Genomic DNA, 19842 nt, shown 5'->3' on the forward strand with positions numbered 1-19842 from the left:
TGGACCTTTGGTACCATAGTACATTGTGGCAGAAATATGCAGTGGAGAAAACATCTTAATCTGATAGTAGATGGAAAACAACTACACAAAGGGGAAGGCTGATTGCTTTTAAGACTCCCATTCTAGTGATGAAATTTCCTTCAGTAAACCTCATCTTTTAAAGACTACAGCATGCCACAATAGCACCATAAGCTGTTGTTTCTGGGACATTTACAGTCAAGGTAGATGTGGGAGATGCTTTCTGGACCCCACCACTTAATGAGGAACTACTGATAGTTGACAGCTGCTGAGGAAGAATAATCATTCTTACTTTGAGCATGTTCCCACTGGTAGGTTTCCCAGTCTCCAGTGGATGGTCTCACACTCATGTACATATGGATAACACTAACTCAGTGGGCTACCAAGAAAAAGGAAGAAAAGTTAGAAGGCATATATTTGGGGAGATATGGGAGAAATTAGATGAGGAAAAAGGGGTAGTAAATATGATATTTCATTGTGTATGTCTGAAATGCTCAAAACTAAAGAACAACTATAATGAAACAAAAAAATCCAGATTATAACAAGAATAAGACTTAAGTATTGTATTCATTTCAAATTCTTCTACTTAGCAACTTCACTGATCCTTGTTATTGCAAATAAAACAGACTTCAGAAAATGCTGATTCAAAGGATTTGCGTTTTGAACCAAAGGCAAATGAATAATCAGATAGCATACTCAGATAGCTACCAGAATACACACATAAGCATGACCTTACATTTAACACTGCCCAAACTCAATCTGTGAATTCTTCCTCACCAAATTTATTTTAGTTCATTGTCCTCTCTTTGAATATGACACTAATCTATGGCTGTTCAAGCCAGAACCTTAGAGATAACTCCTACTGTTTCTTTTTTTCTCAACTCACCCCATTCCACTCGTTACTAAAAGTATACTAAAGCTACTGTAAAACCCAGGTGTCTATAGCTCCTCTTCATTTTGTTAAGATGTAGTCATCATCTTGTACCTTCTCTGAATGCTCTAGTCCCAGGCTCCCATGTCAGCTATTTTCTGGCTGGTTCACTCATGGAAGACAATGCTAAAATACTGGGGAAGCAGGAAGCAGGAACTGGGTGTCTTAATCTCTAGGTCATTTCTCTTTCTATCTGCTTCTTAGCCCTTTCCCTGAGTAGTAACTGCATAGAACAAACCTCTTTTCCTCTATTTTAAGCATAAGTTTCTTCATAATTTTCTAACAAACTGGATTCCCAGAAACAGGCACCCTCATCTCATTTTGCCCTCTTTATGATCATCCAAGAAAGCACTGTTTCTTCCCTGGGCTGTGTGAGTCTTTTAAATCTTTTATCTTTCTTTTTCCTCTGACCCACTCACACAATAGTCAAAGTCATCTTTAAAAGCCTTAAATCATTCCATTTAGTGGCTTTCAGCCTGCAGAAAAAGATAGATTTACTCATCACTGTGTCCCCAAGACAATATGTACTTTGGCTTTAGCTTGTTCAATATCATCTCACTCAGTCTACACTATATTTTCTCCCTGATCTCCTGCAGATCTTGCCCTTTCCCTGAGACTGCTGTTCAATATCACATAAAAATGTTCTACTCCCTCTATCCTTGTTTTTTTTCTATTTTGGCTTTCTGGTCTTTTATTTGACATAATAAAATTTCTAGTTATGATTCATTTACGTGGTTAGTATTTTTCCTTTTTTTTTCTTTTTTCTTTTTGTTTGTTTTACCAAGAGCTTCAAAAGGTCAGGGAAAAAACTGTAATGTCTTTTATCATTTTACAGAGGCAGCTTGACTTACAGGTTGTATTCCCAGAGGATAGCAGACAAATATTTGGAAATAATGAAAGAATGCACAATAATTACTCACACAGTTTGGTTACAATGACATTTTTTCAGAGACATAACTACCAACCAAATCAAGCTGTACACATCTGGAGTTATATCTGGCCTCAGAATATAGACTAGTTTCCAAAAATAGAGAAGGCCTCATTTGAGGAGGCAGAGTTTTAACAGCTAGTGATCCTAGTTCCACTTGTCCTCCATTAATCATACTACTCTTTCTCAATGCCTTCCATTGTGCTGTTTTTCAATGAAAAACCCAAAGGTCTTAGCATGGTATGAAATGCATTGTTTAATCTCTGCTGGCAGTGGGTAAACAGTTTCTGCCTCACAGGCTGTTCTCAATCAGTCTGAGTGACTCAGAAATACTATGGTCATATATGCAGGCAGGCTTTTCCAGCCCACCATCCATGTAATTGTCCATATAGCTGTCTTCACTGAGCTGCTGATACCTCCAAAACTGCAGCCAAGTTTCTGATCTGACAGAAGCCCCTCTTCTTGGAGCATCCCCTAACTCCCAACAATCAGTCCCCCCTGCGTTGCACCCTCCTCCAATATTTCTCCAGTTGGTAAATTGTTTTACTCTGCCTTCGCTCTTCTAAAAAAGCTCACCGTGCACTAGACTATGAACAGGAAGCTCATCTTGCTCCCATTTGTATTTCCGAACCTAAGCAAGGTCTGAAAGGTACTTTGCAAGTTTGAGCTGAATGAATGACTGAAGCGTCATTTGCACACTTTTATCATCTCAAGAAATGAATTTGCCACAATAAACTCTTATTTGTTTCCTTTCTGCTTGTAGTTGCCAAATTGCATTTCTTAGTGGGTTGTTCCCCATTCCTTCAACTCTTCCTTTTGTAGCTTTGGGCTCAGCCAAGGCCCATCTGCTCCCCCTGCCACCTGGCCTACTGATTCTGCCTCCTGTTCCCTTTCCTTCCCTCCTTCTTCAGTGACAAATTGATCCCTAGAACTGCTTTTCTGCAGGGACAAAGGGTCTCTTTGGACTGTGATCCTTCTTGAAGTTGGCAAGTGACAGGATGGCCCTACTGCTCTCACCTAAGCTCCCACAGTTAAGAACAGCTCCAAACCTAGTGAGTTAATCCATTCTACCTCAACTCTGGGGGTGTAGTGGGAGGAGACAGTCTCTAAATCAAAGAAATAATCAGAGACTCATTTGCATGCTCTATTGGTTTTGGCTCCAGGAAATGTTAATAGCAGAGGGAGTAGGGTCTCCATGCCTCTTTATGCTGAAACACAACTCTATGCCTTTTACATCTCAATAGTCCCACTAGAGAAGGAATGACATTTGGTTAGTGAGAATAGGTCCATCTGAACTCCCCTTTGAGAAGGAGCGATGATACACTCTTAACCTTTCCTGATGAGACAGCCTCTTAGCTTCTTCAAAACCATTTGTCTTATAAAAGCAGACACAAAGCAAAGCTATTCTGCGTGTGAGTGTTGTACTCTTTCTATGACTGGCACCAAGAATTACCTGGCTTTCCCTCCCACAGCGCTCTTCCTCGGTTGAAAGGACTAGGAGAAAGCCCTGCAACCCCATGAGTCTGCCTGTTTGTTGAAATCAGTTCAAGATCATCCAGGTCTGCAAAATTCGGCTGAAGCAGCTTGTTGCATAATTTACCAGAGAAGAGAGGGCCATCTGGAGAGCCAATCTGGAGAACTCCAGCAAAGGCAGAGTCTCCCCCCCCCCACCCCTCTTAAGTCATCCTGATTGACTCCGTGCCTATATTCGGCTTCCACACTCCTTGGCTTGTATACTGAAACATGATGGTCCAGGTCAAAGGCCTTGGCCTTCTGGCATGGAACCCTGGTCAAGTACTACCTGACCTACAAATGTCAGGAGCCCTACCTACTGTAGCTGTTTAAGGTTCTCAGTCAACTCCCACATGTCTTATCCTATGACATTGTGGGGGCCTATGTCATTCCAAAGGACAGCTGGTTTACACATATGCAGAGGAGGCAGCTACCCACAAAGGGATGTGGGAAAGCTCTGTCAAATGAAAAAATAAATAAATAAAATAAATAAAAGAACAAATATGCCTTAACCTTTAGTCAAGAAATAAGTCACTGCTTCCTTGGAGATTAAATCCTTTGTGTTAGAAGAATCTAGTTCTTTTTAGTGTAGCACCTGTAAATGATTCTAAAGGAATCTTATCAGAACATAGCATTTTCTCAAGCATTCATATGATCTTTTAAAGGCATTAAGGAGTTCCTACAGAATTGTTCCTCCATCCATCAAGCCTGGGGAGGAAGCTAAGAAATCAGGGAGGAAGGCGATCTCTTTGAGCCAGCCCCTGCCTGCCTCTTCCAGAGTCCTCCTCTCTTCCCTGCACCTGGCCTCCCTGGGGCTCCAGGTGCTGCCTCTGTACTGACTCCAGTTGATTTGTGTGATTTCCTGAAATGTTCAGCCGCGTTCTGGGCTGGGAAGGAAACTGTGCAGACATCAGTTTACATCTGCCACAGGTATGGAATGAGAGGATGTGATAGGAATTTTCTAATCTTATGCTAGGCCCCGTTCTTAATTTGCCTATTCAGATGGGACCATACATAAATGAAGGCAATGTCTATTGTACAATTAAATCAGTTTACAAATCAAATACGTTAGAGTCTAATATTAAAAACAACATTCTAGGATTGATTTCTTACCAATACAGTATAAATAATACTTATAAGACTAGATCTTTAAAAGACTGGTGTAAATTTAAGTCCTGCCATATAACTCTACATCCAATGAAAAATAATCTTTTCTTTGTAGTGTGCTAAATGGTTTCCTCAAAACCAGCCTTCCTATTTCAGAAGTGTAACATTCTTCTGTGTGTCTCCAGTTCTCATTACAAGGGTTCTGCTTCTGGAATAGTAAGACACCTTCAGCTTCCTTTCTTGTCAGACCTGGACCTTGGATGTTTAGGAAGATGATTTATGCAGCTTAGCATGGATATCCGTAGTGCTGCATGAGCAATGTTTGGATTGTGAGTTTTCATTCTGAACTGTACTGTTTATTTCACTATCAGACTGGGTCCCCTTCTTCACTGCTTTATTTTGGAACTGCACCTATTTTTTTTCCCCAATTGAGCATTGACTCAAAAAGGTCAAAGCTCAGGGGTTCAGATTAGATCTCTTTCTGATAAAATTGAAGTTTGGGTGTTTCAAGGAAGCTCATTCAAACAATCTTCATCTTGGCTAGTCCCATAAATCAGAAGAAAAATGTCTTTCTTACCACTTTCATTAGTTTGTTATGGGCTATGGAAACTACATTGATCACATGTCTGAAGGTTTTTAGGTACAGTTGTCTGGTAATGTGCTTTGAGATCCTAGAAAGGTAATTCTGAGTACATAAAAAGTACAAAAACTCCTTTACCCCTTATACTGTGACGGTGGCAGTCTGATGATGTTCATGAATTCCCTTCAGTAAATGCATGAAACCATGTAAGATTTAAAAAACAAACACTTATGTTGAAGTATAGTTTCCTCTGGGACAAAATATAGTCCCCTTGGAATTCAAAAATATCAAAACAGTAGAAAATTACTATACTTTTATTATTAGAATACATGTTCATTTTGGTTAAGAAGTAATATTTGGAAATTATAATACAAATATAGGTTTTTAAAACATTTTTATTCAAATATACCAAATGTGAGAGATGATAAGTTTCACTGTGACATTTCATTATATGCAAGATCAAGTTTTTAAGTTACCAATAGCGTCAATTTTAAAAGAATCTTTTGGGACATTTTACTCATTTGTAACAGGTGGTCAGTTTGCTTTAAAAAAAATCATAAAGCATAGTGTGTACAATGAACAGTGAGCCCAAGCTTCTGAATCTTTTACTTCATACATAGTCCTGGAGATGTTTCATTGAACAGAAATCAGGCAATTAGGAGAGCAGAACCAGGAGCCCATTTCATCTGGAGCAACGTTTTCAACATTTAGAAACTTAGGTTCTGTTTTAGGCCTCCTGCCCAGGAACCTCCAGAAACAGAATTAGAGAATTTGCACTTTTCAAGGCTCCTTTGGGACTTACTTAGGACTCTCAGCAACCACTGGCAATTCAAGCCAATCCTCTCCTTCCAGAATGCTTTCAAAGGAGACCTCTAACCATTTCTTTCAAACAATGCTTAAGATTGCAGAGTCACCTCAAATGTCCCAACCCAGACTAACCCACACTGGTATCCTCATGCGCTGTGATTGGAATAGGGTACTTAAAAAAAAAAGAAAAGAAAAAGGGGGGGAAGGCACTTGATTTCTGTTTAATTGTGTCCTCATCAGATAGCTTTCTGTTTCCCTTGCCCATGCACAGAATGAGGGCGGGGGCTCCAGCCTGTGGCTGGACAAAGCAAGAGCTCTACTGTCAGGAGATTGGAATATGTGTGTGTGGGGCGATTCTTGGAGTGACTCTCTGGATCGTGGGCTTTTTCATCCTCGTGAAGTCAGCGTGCTGTGCTTTATTCATTAGCACCTACAAGGGACTAATTGCCATCAGGCGTGTAGGTGGAATTCCTGGCAGGGAGCAAGATATGGAATAGGTTTGATGACAACCAATGATCTGCCAAAGCCCTGTCAGAAGGAGAACAGAGCCTTGCTGTCACTCATCCACCCCTTTAAATTCAAATGAAGATGCTTCAGGGAAGGGAGGGGGAGGGGGCTGGCACGTGTCCAACTTTGCATTGATGATACTGTACATTTTTTTTTTACTGTATATGTGAAAGTCCCTGCTCTTGGCTGTGCTGTTGCTAAAAATGAATAAAAGAAAGTAAAAGAAGTAGAAAACCTGAAGCTTTTGTATCAGGCTAGAATTTGCTCCTTTAAGTAATGTCAGTGGTAAGAGGTGACTGATTCATCTATGATGGGCATCAAGAGGTCTTCTCACGTCCTGTAATTGTCAGCACAGTCACATGTGAATTATGTACACATTTCTGTGGGGTTCCTCAGTTTCTCAAGCAGGCTATGATCCACAAAAGAGAAAAGCTGCTAGCGCTGTCATGAACCATTCAGAGGTCAGTCATGCAAACTAGAACAAGATCCACTGGCAGGAAGCACTTCAAGTTTTGCACATAATAGTAGTTTTATGTACTTAGACACACAAGGTATGAGGTGCGTCGCCCAGGGACAGTGAGTAGCAGTATCAGTGGACAGCAATGCTCACATATTTAAGTCAGAACTATTTCCTGATAAATAACAAGCACTCTTGGAACTCACCCAAGTAACGAACGTGCCCAACTTCAGCCTTTTCTGTGGGCGATAGAACTACCTTTTCTTACCATTCTTGTAACCATTCACCTTCTCCCTGCTATTTTCTGTGGCACATAGGGAGAGTAACAAGTTCCAGACTCGGCTGTGCCAGATCAGTCCTTACTCAGTAAAGTGAAGGCATGACTCACTGCCTCATGCTGGTTTATTGCAGAATCCCTGGTCTCAAATACACTCAGCCAATGATAGAAAGTGATCTGTCCTGAGTAGTTCTATGGATGAAGAGATGCCCCCATAACAGCCTTTGAAGTCAAGAAGGTCACAACTGTTTAAAATCATGACAGCCTATACAATGTTTTTTTTTGGTTTTTGTTTTTGTTTTTCTGTAAATGTTTTCAAGAGACATACCTCACTGAAGTCCTTGCTATTTGTTGCACAAGTACTTTATTTTGTTTTTCTATGGTTGGAATGACTACATTTTCTTGAGATGACTACGAATGTTATATCCGTGATATTTGTAGGTGGAATCAAAACAGCATTAATTAGTTTTATTGAACAGTTCCGTGACACTTTAGACTGTCTGTTAGTAACAAACACGCAGTATAGTTTCCTAAGCTGTTGAGCACCAAGTCCTTCATAGCTCATCATGTTACCTTAAAACACCTTTACCTTGTCCTGTAGGCTTGCATAAATTACATATGTCCTATAGATTTCTTACTGGGAGAATTGCTGGTCAATGATCAATCATGCATATCCATATTCTGTTGCTTTGACTTAGTGATAAAACAGTGACCAAAAAAATTTACCTACATTTTCAAGAAATGGAATTTCATGATTAAATGTTAGAGGGCCAGTTATAGAAACGAGATGGGTTAACACAGATGGATAAATAATTCCAGTTGTGAATGTAGGAGAGGGCAAAGAGTTTTGTCATTACACTTTCGTGCCCCACCCCAAAGAACACAGCTTAGTGTTCTTTGTTTTCTTTGTAGAGACATATTCAACAGGAGATGGAGTGGGGAAGGGAAACACAGAAAAGAGCATAGAGGAACAATGCAGTTCAACAATGCAAAAATCAACAAACTAGCTAGAGTCAGGGTTCCTCTGACAGACCTCGGGTTTAATTTCTTAAGAATGAACCATCAAAAATCCCCTCTTAAATTTATGTATTAACCCTTTTGACTGAGCTGCATGACTGGTTCTGATGGTGTTTAAATTAATAAATGGTAGGTTGGTGTTTGAGCTGAGCCTCCTATCTAAGGGTAGAGTATAGTTAAGAAAGAGTTTGTTCTGGAGCTTAGGTTCAGCTCTCAGATTCAATCAGGAAAAGTAAACAAACAAGCAAACAACTCAGAGAAAGGTTTGATTTGGACCCAGTGTTAGTGTGTTCTGGATATTAAGATGAGTCAAGACTTTCAAGTATGGACAACTCCTGAGGCAAGCTTTTGTACAGTGTGTTCTGGTGTAGTCTGTGAGGTAGTCCTTGGAAGTCTAACTCTAGATATCTACTCCATTAGGAGTAGGAAAAAACACTTTTTTACAACACTTAAAATTAAGGTAGAAATATTCTTACTAAAGAATGAGTATTTTTATAGGTTTGGCTTTGTTTTAAAAATTATTGAGTATTTTATTTCAAACATGTTTGCTTGTAAACAGTATTTTGAAACTTTTTACTATATAAAGTATTAATGTTTTCTTGAGCAATTATGCTATTAATCTCAAATTAGTGTACATAGGAATGGAAATCATTTAGGCATTTTTATACATCTGTGCCATTAAGCATTGCTCTAGTGTATCGACTTTGCCCACTGTCCTCTTGAGGAAGTTTTGAAGAAGTGGGAAGATGAATTTTAGTCAGCCTTTGCTTCACGTAAGTCCTGCTTCACTAGAAGCTTATCACATGACCAGGCTGCCTTGCAAACCACTATCAGAATTTATGTCATTCTGGTTCGTATAAGATCCTGGGAGCTCAAATAATTCTGTATGTCTAAATTATGTGTCTAGGGATCAGCTGGATATGGAATGTCATTTCTGTTTAAGAAACTTTCAAACTAACCCTATGATAGTTATAAGATTAATAGGATTATAATAGCATTAGACACCTATTTCTAATGTATCAAACTAGCATTTTCTTGTACATGTTTGTGGATAGAATCTATGCAAATTGGTTGGGTGCATTGAAATTACACAGATAATTCAATCAATACAATCCCAGAGGTGGTTATTGCCTTTTCTCCACTAAACGTTAGTTTCTCTCCCGATCTCCCTGCTCACACACATGCAGTATAAAGTCACTTGTTGATCATGCCCTTAATATAGTGGCAAAGCCCAAGAATGGGAGGGCAGAAATGAGGAGAAAATTCACTTCAAAAATTCAGAAGTGCTAGGTAATTTGAAAAACAGTTTTCCTTGTTTAAATTAGGAGGTAAATAAAAACTGACTTTCAACTTGCCAATTATGATGGCAAAATATCCTATAAAAAGTCTAGTCTTCTGAACTCATTCCTGTTCGATAGATTGGATCAGACTCTTTCCTAACCTTGGACTACGTGAGCTTCTGTAATACAAGATGGCCTCATCCCTAGGTCACTGGGAAATCCCTCTGCCCCCTCTCCCACCTTCAGTGATGCCTGAAATACTTTAAGTAGGAGACCAATCAATCAATTTTGCCTCCACAATATGAGTAACAGCTAGACCTAAATTCATACAAGAAGAAAACTGAAATCAGACATTTCCTAAGGCTGCAAGTTTGTATGGGACAGTGAATGAGAGGAGTGGAGTTCACAGGTGTTCTCTAGGCCAGAAGGCATGCCAGCTGCACCAAGTTTCGAGACATGAAAAGAAGTTACAAATTCCAAAGCCACTTGTCATCTATGCCAGTTTATACATAATCTGTGTTAATATAATTACATCAGTGAGCTCATGGTACAAAGAAAGTTGCACTCTGATACTTCATACTATTTTAAAGCCATTAAAATTACAATCAAATGTGAATTTCACAAATATGCAATGCCCTGCCACACGTGTGTCATGTATCCTAGGTTTGCCACTAGTAACCTATGTAAATAAGCATTACCCTGAGCTCCTAGGCTCTGGTGAGTACAGGAATCATAGGGTACTAGTTTCCTGGGTACTGGTGATCCACCCCAGCGTCCAATGCCTAGAAGACAGGCACTCTATCAAGGGAGCACCATCCCTGGTCCAAATCTCATAAGAATTCTGAGAAAAAAAATTCAATATATTTCTTGTAATCCAACTTAAACCATCCCCCCCCCGAATCAGTTGTAAATGCCTAGAAACATCTTTCCACTTGACCCCAAATCCCAAAGACAACAAAGCATACAAGAATAAGAATTATAATAGAAATTATCTTTCAGAGTGCAAAGTGATACCCTAAGGCTGCAGACAATTGGTATTAAAATTCAGACAATCTTTGGAGGCTTTTTTTCCAAGAGTACTAAAAATGACAATGACAAAAAACGTAGCTAACATGCTTATATGCTTAAAGATAAATGGTTTGTCTGAAGATTCTTATAAAGGAGCAAATAAGTAAATAATTAGTATGTGGAATGTGTGGAATGCTACTAACAGCTAAAATTTAGTAAGAAATCAAATGTGCTTTGCATACATATTTTACATATCTTGAGGAAGAACAATTTTAAATTTACAAATCAAAGATTACTATGTTAGCCAATGTTCATTCATGTTATATGGATAGGAATCCCAGGAAAGAAAATGCTATGTTGCTACAATATAAAAATACTTGTGAAAAATCTATAGGGATGATATGATTACTATCAGTACTAAGTCTCAGTGCCTCGATTGTTTGTCTTGCCTTGTCCTTGAAATCCATGCAATACTATTTGTATCTTGGTACTAAGGGTATCTTGGTTCATGATTGGGCATGGGCCTGGAACCCCGAGACTCCAAGGGAGAAACAGCAGGCATTTGGCCACGTCCCCAGAACCCAGGATACTTACACAGACTTCACAAATAAATTTCTGTTGATTGATGAAGCAAAAAAATGATCATCACATACCTATTGTGTGGCTTTAGCATAAGCATTACATGCACAAAAGGCAAATCTATATCCAAATTAAGTAGGTACTCTAGTCAGGACAGAGGGTTGTCCTTTCAATGGAAGAAGTAGTACAATATAGTCAACTTGGCACCAGGCCCCTGGCTGGTTACCACTTGGAATGGTATCATATCTGGTCTCTGCGTTGGTCTCTTCTTTGGCAGACCTAGCACTCAGCAACAACTATATCATGCCAACCTTGGCGAGTGACAGTTTACGTTGTCCAGCCCATTTATAATCTCCCTCTCTGCCACCATGGCTACTTTGTTCATGGGCACACTGGGTAATAACAGGGATGACTGGGGAAAGGGACTGACTATCCAAAGAACAGGTCACCGTATATCTACTTTATTATTAGACTTTAGCTGAAGTCATCTTTTGACGTGGATTTACATGGAGACAAGTATCTTCACATCCTTTGTCCATTTAGAGAGGTCTATCCACAGACTTCTTCCCCTCACCAGTTTTCCAATCATGTTTTTTCCAAGTTCCTGACCACCCATCCAATCCATTAGCATCAGTCCGTGAATTAGTGAACAACCGTGCATCTGGCCATTTCTCCTTTTAAAAAAGTGTATGAGCATTTTTATTTTCCCAAATTCTTCCCACTGTGAAGATTTCTCTTCTATGGTGTCTTTCAGATTTCCCCAAAAATGAGTAGCAATGTTGCAGCTATCTACCTTGGGGTAGTGCATACATAACATGCAAAATCCTTGGTAAACCAGACTCTTGTCTTCTCTTCCTCAGTCAACTGAGCATGGGATATACCCAATCAGACTATAGATACATGGCATGGAATATAGGTGTGACCCAGATTAAAGGTGAATTTTTGCACTTCAAAAGGTCTCTTTTAAATGCGTTTACTCATCTCAAAGATCTGGATTAGAAGTGAGTTTTTCCCACTCAAATGATTTAATTAAGAAAAATAAATCCCATAGAGGAATACGTACCATTTGAACTTTAGTTAATTCTGGATATAGTCAAGTTGACAAAGAAGAATAACCATTCCACTAGTTATGCAAATGAGGCAAAATTTCTGAAATCCTGTTTCAACTGGCAAGTGACTTCTATTATCATTTTTAATACTGCAATAACAGTATTCTTGTGCGATGTAGGAAGGTCAACTTATCTTTATTTTGGTTCTTTTTTTTCTTTCTAAATATCTCTACATTGATACTTTGTTCAAATTTGTGTGTGTGTGTGTGTGTGTGTGTGCACTTGAGTGTGCATGCATCAGAAGGCAAGTTGCAGTAATCTCTCCTTCTGCCATCTGGTCCTGTGGACTGAGCTTAGACACTGGTGTTAGCATGTTGTATTAGTCACTTCTCTCATAGCAATGACAAAATACTTGAAGCTAGCCACAAAAAGGAAAAAAAGGTTTGCTCTGCCTCACAGATCCACAGTGCAGTCCATCACGGCAGTTCATGGAAGTAGTTGCTTTGGGCCCCAGTCACATTACATTACCCACTTTGGGGTATTTCCTATTGTCAGGAAGCAGAAGGAGGGAAGTGCTGGTGCTCAGCTACTTTTCTCTCCTTCATTCTATCTGGTGGTTCCAACTTCAACTCTCCTAGTGGAGAGTGCTCTTCCCAGAGAAGACAGAAGCTCACCCCCTGGGGAGAGCATAGTCTTCAACAAGGGCAGTCAATGTTAACTATCACAAAAGGCATGGCCAGAGCTTACAGACCAAGCTTCCTTTCCAAACTATATCGTTTGCTTCTCTATCAAACAAGGACAAAGTTCAAAAGGAATAATGAAAAGATCCTTATGACTATATGTAAGTCACAAAATAATGAAGGCAGTGGAGGGGAAAGTCTACCTTCCACTTTTTCTTTGGGGACACTGAAAAGTAGACACAATTTTAAATATATCAAGAACTTTTGCTAAAAGACCCCTGTGCACAGTATAACTGGAATTTATTAGAGCCAAATGTGACATAGCTCTTGCCCCTTCACTTTTTCTCTTAGAAAGGATTGACCTGTTGGGAAACACTTGAATGAATATGTTTTGTGGTGTTTAGAGGTGAGGACTGTAGGTACAATAAATAACACTGTAAAGAAGCAGCTATTGAATGATTAAAATCTGAAATGTCCCCCAGAGCTCTATGTACTAAAGGCTTACCCCTCAGCTGCTGGCACTGTTGGGATTTGGTGTAGCATTATGAAAGTGGGACTTGGTTGTACAAGTAGATTTTTGAGGGGCAATATACAATTGAGTTGGGTCTTAAAGTCCTGGACTCTTCTCCCTCTTTCCAGGCAGCTGTGGGGTGAGCACATCCTCTGACTGTACAATCCCACCATGGTACACTTCGCTGCTGTCACAAACCAAGAGAAAACAGGCCAATCGAACACAGACTAAAATCTCTGAAATACGGGCCAAATACATCTTTCTTCCCTATAAATTGATTTACTCATGTATTTTTGTTACAATGGTAGAAAACTGATTATTACTTCTAAGATTGATTTCTTTAACCTACCTCCCCCAGCATTTTAGACTAGTAAAACTGTTCTAAACAGGTCAAATCTGTTTTTGATGACTCATAGAAATGACATGATGTGTTTGTGAAATGTGCTCGGTTACTTAGAACTAATCCCTGGATACCCTGACTCTTTTGAGTCACTCTGTCAGGTGATACTCTGACAGTAGCTGTCTTCTGGCTCTGCTTTTCGATAATACATGATTCTAATAGTATGGGACAGGTTATCAGGGTCTTAAATTTTGGAATTTGATTTAGAACAGTAATAGAGAAGGGTTCAGTGAGGAGATAAAGAAAAGCATATAGACATTGCTCTCAGTATTGTCTGCCACTTGGATTCATTTCAGGCTTATAATCATAGAGCAGAGACATAGCTGTTAAACAGAAGACCCACAGCTGAGCTACATAGGAAATAGAGGCTTCCTTATGATGTGGTTAGGCACTCAGATTTTTTAAAATAATGTTTCATTCAAGTTTTATATGTAAAAGATATCCACAACAGCAATGGTCTGTTGAGTATCATGACCAAATACTCAAATCCCAGGCATTTTCCTACAAAGATGAACTATATCTGGGAATACAACAGCTCTTTCAGATGCCCAAAGAAGCTAAAGGAAAGAACTGTGCTTGAATTTGCTAATGCTACTTATTTTCTCTGTATTTGGGATTTCTTCATAATTGCTCAGAGGGGTTATTACAACTTAAAAAAATGAAAATAGTATTTAGTTGTAGTGAAAAGGAATAAGAAAATATCTGATAGCATCTCTGAGGTTAATGAGGTGGGATTGTGCCCATCTTCAGGCCACAGACACATGGAGGAATGAAGATGTGATATGGTTTCTGACAGAATTGAACTCTGAAAATAGTCCACTTTTCTAATGTTGATGTCGATTGTAAAGTATGATTGCAGAGACATACATCTGAATGCTTACACGCACAAGCACATAGATACATGTTATATAAAATTTAAAAACCCTATATTTCTATAACTGTTTTTTAAATCACTGCTGGGAAAAATCTGTTTGAATTGCCAGAAGACACTTGATTTATAGACTTGATTTATAAACAAAACACCAAAATGATTCTAACTTTCAAAGTTTCTATGTGTACTTAATAAAATAACTAAAACAATAGATGTGTATTAGAGCTGATTATTATGAATTAGATAACAACAATTTAAGATTGTTTTAATCCCTACAAAACTACTAGTTTCCAGAGAGCAGATAGTTCAGTTATTTCCATTATATTCCTGATTAGCTTTACTGTGCCAGTGGCCTCTTGAGATTTCCTTACCTTTAACAAGGCCTTCAGTAGTACTATGTGTAGGAGAGATTATTCCAAGATCATAATAAGTATGAATTTATCCTATCCTTATAACAACCCTAGATATTATATAATACCAGTAACTGGGTACTCAACTGAAGCATGGATAAAGAGGTTAAGTGAGCTTTGTAACCATCATTTCACATATGACTATGTGTGTAGACTCTGCATATAATGATTAATACATGTTTTCTAATTAATATACACTTATATTTTTGTATATAGATAAGCCATTGTTGCATAAATTACCTATTATTCTAGCCTTATAGGTCACAGGAGGCTTCAGGACTCAATCATATGTTGCGTACATACTAACTTTCCACAGTGAGGAAGCTAGGCTTGGCATGCTTGTCTTTTATAATAAAGTTGTTGTTTGTCATTCTTGCTGTTGTGTATGCCTGTGGCACACACAAAATATTGATTTTATTTCCTGATTCTGAATTAGATATCAATCATCCAAAATCTTCTACAAAGTATCTAGTGATCTGGAAACTCTAAATAGAGGTAGTACTAATGTCAATCCATTTATATTTGAGACATCTCTTGGTCCCTCTGTAACTTCATACCCACCTTTTCCTAGCAACCAGCTCTTGTGACAGTGGCATAGAGATGGATACCACTTTTTTTAGATATAAAATTTGTAATACTATATCTGTCCTAAATCAGTGCAAAACAAATTTAGCTCTGATCTTATTTTCAACTTAGAAAAGCCCCTCAAGTGATGTTTTTAACTTAGATTGCACATTAACAAATTATGCATAATTTTCAATCAATCAGTGATATCCATTTCAAAATGAAATTACTAATGCTGAATTCTCTTCAGTTTCAAAAGGCATTTACCACTGGGTCAATAAAAAATATGCACTGAATTTAAGTGTTAAGGTGTGTGTGTGTGTGTGCATGCGTGTGTGTGTATGTGGTGTGTTTAAGAGACAGAGACAGAGTGTGTGTTCATATTATTTTTTTCATTGATATGGTATCATTAAATAATTCTCAAAGGACCACTGTAGGAAGATAACAAAAATAATGAATCTGATTTGAGATATTTTGATTCTAAAGTGTCTCTAAGAGACACTCATGATCTCTTATGAATTTAAAATAACTCTAGTGCATTTAAAAATGTTAGCCTTGTATTTGCAAAATGAAGTAAATGGGAAATACACTTGAGAGTTTTTGTATTGCATTGAAAAACTTATCAGACAAAGGTACCATGTGCCTAGGTTGTTATGGGTCTTAGGAACTAATATTGACAGTATAATTATCTTACAAAAGGATTTTGAACTATTCCCCAAATCCAGGAGCCAAGGCCTATACCTAATCTTTAGAAGAGATCTGGTGATAACCAAAGAATATAAAGTAGTGGTTATAAGAAGAGATGAGACTGGCAGAAATGAAAATTGATGCACTGGAGAGGTCAGAACAAAGAGGAGTGTGAATGTCATTATAAGAAAGTAGAAGTGATCTTCTTAGAAAGCTTTGCTTGTATCTTTAATTTCTTCTAGAAACAGAAGCCAGCATAACACAGCAGGATGCTAAACTGAATTTGACGAAATGGGAAATTATAAGCTTGTGAATATATCTGAAACAATCACTTTTAAGTAGTTTATATTCTTCTTATGTCAATGCGGTGGATTTAAGTTTGTGGTTGTTTTTTGAATAGGAACGAAAGAAGTGGACTATTTGATACAAAAAGGAATACCTGATGCGTCAATGATAATCCATAAATCCAACTAAAGCAGCACAATTCCTGTTCCTTCTGCACAAGGCTGAGAGTTTGAGTTAGCTTTATCATGTCAATCAAAGGACAGATTTTCTTGCAATTCTAGGGCTTCTTGTGTTGGAAGCAGTAGAACAGTGTACTCTTAGCTCAGGCAAGAAGAAAGAAGCATATATTTTAATCACAGCTTCATGAGTTTTGTAAACCTAACTATTCCAGCTGAGTATATAAACACCAGGTAGAGAAATGCTAATCTGACACTACATCTTCACCTTTATACAAAACAGACAAAATGCTCAAACACAGGCATTTATCAGCCCTTGGCAAACTTTTGTTTCCCTCCGCCAATCCTCAGGTTGTAGCGCAACATTTACAGGAGCACTTCAGTGGAATTATTATTCACATAAGAGATATAGAGCAAATAACCTACAATCCTCACTCCTGTGGGGCATTTGGGCTGCCGAAAGAACACTGGTTTTTCCATGTACCTATAAAGAAGTACAGTACTGAAGATATGAGCCAAATAACATGCTTCCAGGAAATGAAAACTGGACTCTCTGGAGTGTTCCTATAACATTTGCTTCCTCCTCAGCCTCCCAAGATCTCAGCTCCTAACTTGAGTCAAGACATGACATTCATAGTGTTTGAAATTGAAGACACCATCTACCTATATAGTTGAATATTTCTGTAGAATATTAACACAAGAATCGTAATTCCTTGGAAGAAAAGGGGAATGCAGTATTTGGGTACATACCTTGGGTGTTTTATGCAAATCAATGACATAATGTATAGGGTTGATGTGAGTTCCATACCTAATAGTCAAGATACAAAAGCATGCCAGGCAGACTTCATCTTCCAGGCTCTAGAGCTCTTAATTCTCCGGTTAGATCTTAGTCTTCCAGTGGAATTATACTTCTCCATACATGAGGTAGGATTTGCACAGTAACTTTTGACTTAAATACATAAAAAATGGGTTAGTATATACACAAATATATAAACAACACTTCATAAGTTATTAGACTAATTACATTTTAAATCACAAAGGAAAGAAAAGAAAGGTACACAAGAAAACTCTGAATAAGTACAGATAACGAATTAGACTGGCATGCTTAGACCTTGCCAGTGGGAACTCAGCAGTGGCTTGGCTCTGTTTGAAGAGTTTGGCAGTTTATTCTGATGGTAAACACGAGTGCACAGCCAGGATTTCACTTCTAAACATTTTTCCCATAGGTAATTGGAAATATTTTAAGCGCATGCATTTTTGTAGCAACACTTACAACAGCTTTCTAAATCCAACAACTTGAAATTGTACAAACTGGTAGCAAGTCTATGTACTAGGATGACACTTCAAAGTATTGAGAGAATGATGCAATAATATGGGGGACCTCAAGTTCATCATGTAAAATGAAAGACAGCAAACAAAAAGGAGTATGCCCTGTCCTTTCATTTATATGGCTTAGAAAGGCAAAAGCTGTGGGGCAGAAATTGAATTAGTAGTTACTAGTACTAGGGATTAGAGAAGAGAATTGGCTCCTTGTATGAAACACAAAAAAAAACATTTTAGAGTGATTGAAATATTCTGTATCTTAATTTTAAGGTGGCTACATGAGTTTATAAAATCTAGTACTATGCTATAAAAAAGAAAGATTTTAGTGTATGCAAGGTAAAGATTATTTTAAAAAGTACAGCATGATACAACTTTAGAAAATGGTTTCTTTATATATATTTACTTCAAGAATTCTTTACAATATACACATACACAGAGATAAACAGGGAGAGACAAACACCTTTGTTTCTAGAAAAGTATATTTTAATAGAAAACTGAATACTGATGTTTAAATGTCTTTGAGCAATTCCTGGTTTGCCCTTTTAACAAATCCCACCCACAAGGTACCACAAGATTTTGTAATGTGACAGAGGATACCAGAAAACAATACTCTAGTAATTTGTTCCATCTCCCATCACCCTGTTACAGATCCAGACAAAGCCTCTGAGTGTGAAAGGATTTGAGCCTATTACCAAGATTAAATGGAAACACAGATGGGGTCTCGTGAAGAACTAACAGCTTCATATGAATGGCAGTGGAAACAATTGTCTTAGAGTCATGTGAACTGCTATAAAAGCTGAGTTACATGGAAGTCTCACTGCCCTCCAGCACAGCTTGACAGCCTTTGGGGTCTGAGAGCAGAGGACTCAGAACAAAGATTTATGCCACAAATTAAGCTCTCAAAGGCCCCAGTGGAATATCCTGAGACCCCTTTGGCCATATGTAAGTGTACTGCTGTCATTACAAGAGAGCATTCTAAAAATGAGGTGGAATGGAGTATAGAACAGAGAGGATTTAATAAAACAAACAAAAAACTTGTAAAAATAAAAATAAAAATTTAAGAGCTGTTTCGAAATTCTAAAATTGCTTCATGTTCCAGTGGTGTCTGAACATGCTTGGGGCCATCCTTTAAATTTTTTTTCGCAACCAGTGGGGTGTACTTTTTAAATTACTGAAGATGGCTAAACATAGTCAAGCTTTTCATCTGTGAAAAGTGCAAGTTTTTTTCCTGAGAATTCCTGCTTACTATACCTATTATTCATTTTATAAGCCAGCTGAGACCTTTGAGAAAAAGCAGTATAAATGACATCAATGACACTGAGAAATCTTAAAATGAAGAACAGGTCAGAATCAGAAATTCTTTTTCAAATTTCTCTTAACAACCCACACAAGGTATTGAAAATGACCAAGCAATTCCTGCATTTTCAAAGGACTGCAATGTTTTTCTCTGTGATCACCTATTTTTCAAGGTCCTGCAAGCCAGCTAGCAGAAAGACTTACGTGAGACCCTCTAACATTGGAAGAATCATGAAAAGCCAACAAACAGGCAGTGACAGGCATGATAGAGGCTTCTGTGCATTTTAGAGCTTCTACCAGTATGAATAAAGCTTTCTTTCTAATCCCATGAGCAGAATTTCAAAATACAGGCTTTGCTGGAATATTTATCTAGTTTGTCAATATCTGACTAAAGCCAAGTCCTAACCTCAGCAAGTAATTGGTTCTTTAAAAGCTGTAATTCTAGCATCTTTAACAGGTGAATCGTTGAGATATGTGCACACACATTTGTGCCCCACTCAGTCACACATAAATAAGCAGAGAGAGAGAGAGAGAGAGAGAGAGAGAGAGAGAGAGAGAGAGAGAGAGAGAGAGAGAGAGAGA

Source organism: Grammomys surdaster, unplaced genomic scaffold (assembly GCF_004785775.1).
Source record: "Grammomys surdaster isolate TR1022 unplaced genomic scaffold, NIH_TR_1.0 194, whole genome shotgun sequence".
NCBI lineage: Eukaryota > Metazoa > Chordata > Mammalia > Rodentia > Muridae > Grammomys > Grammomys surdaster.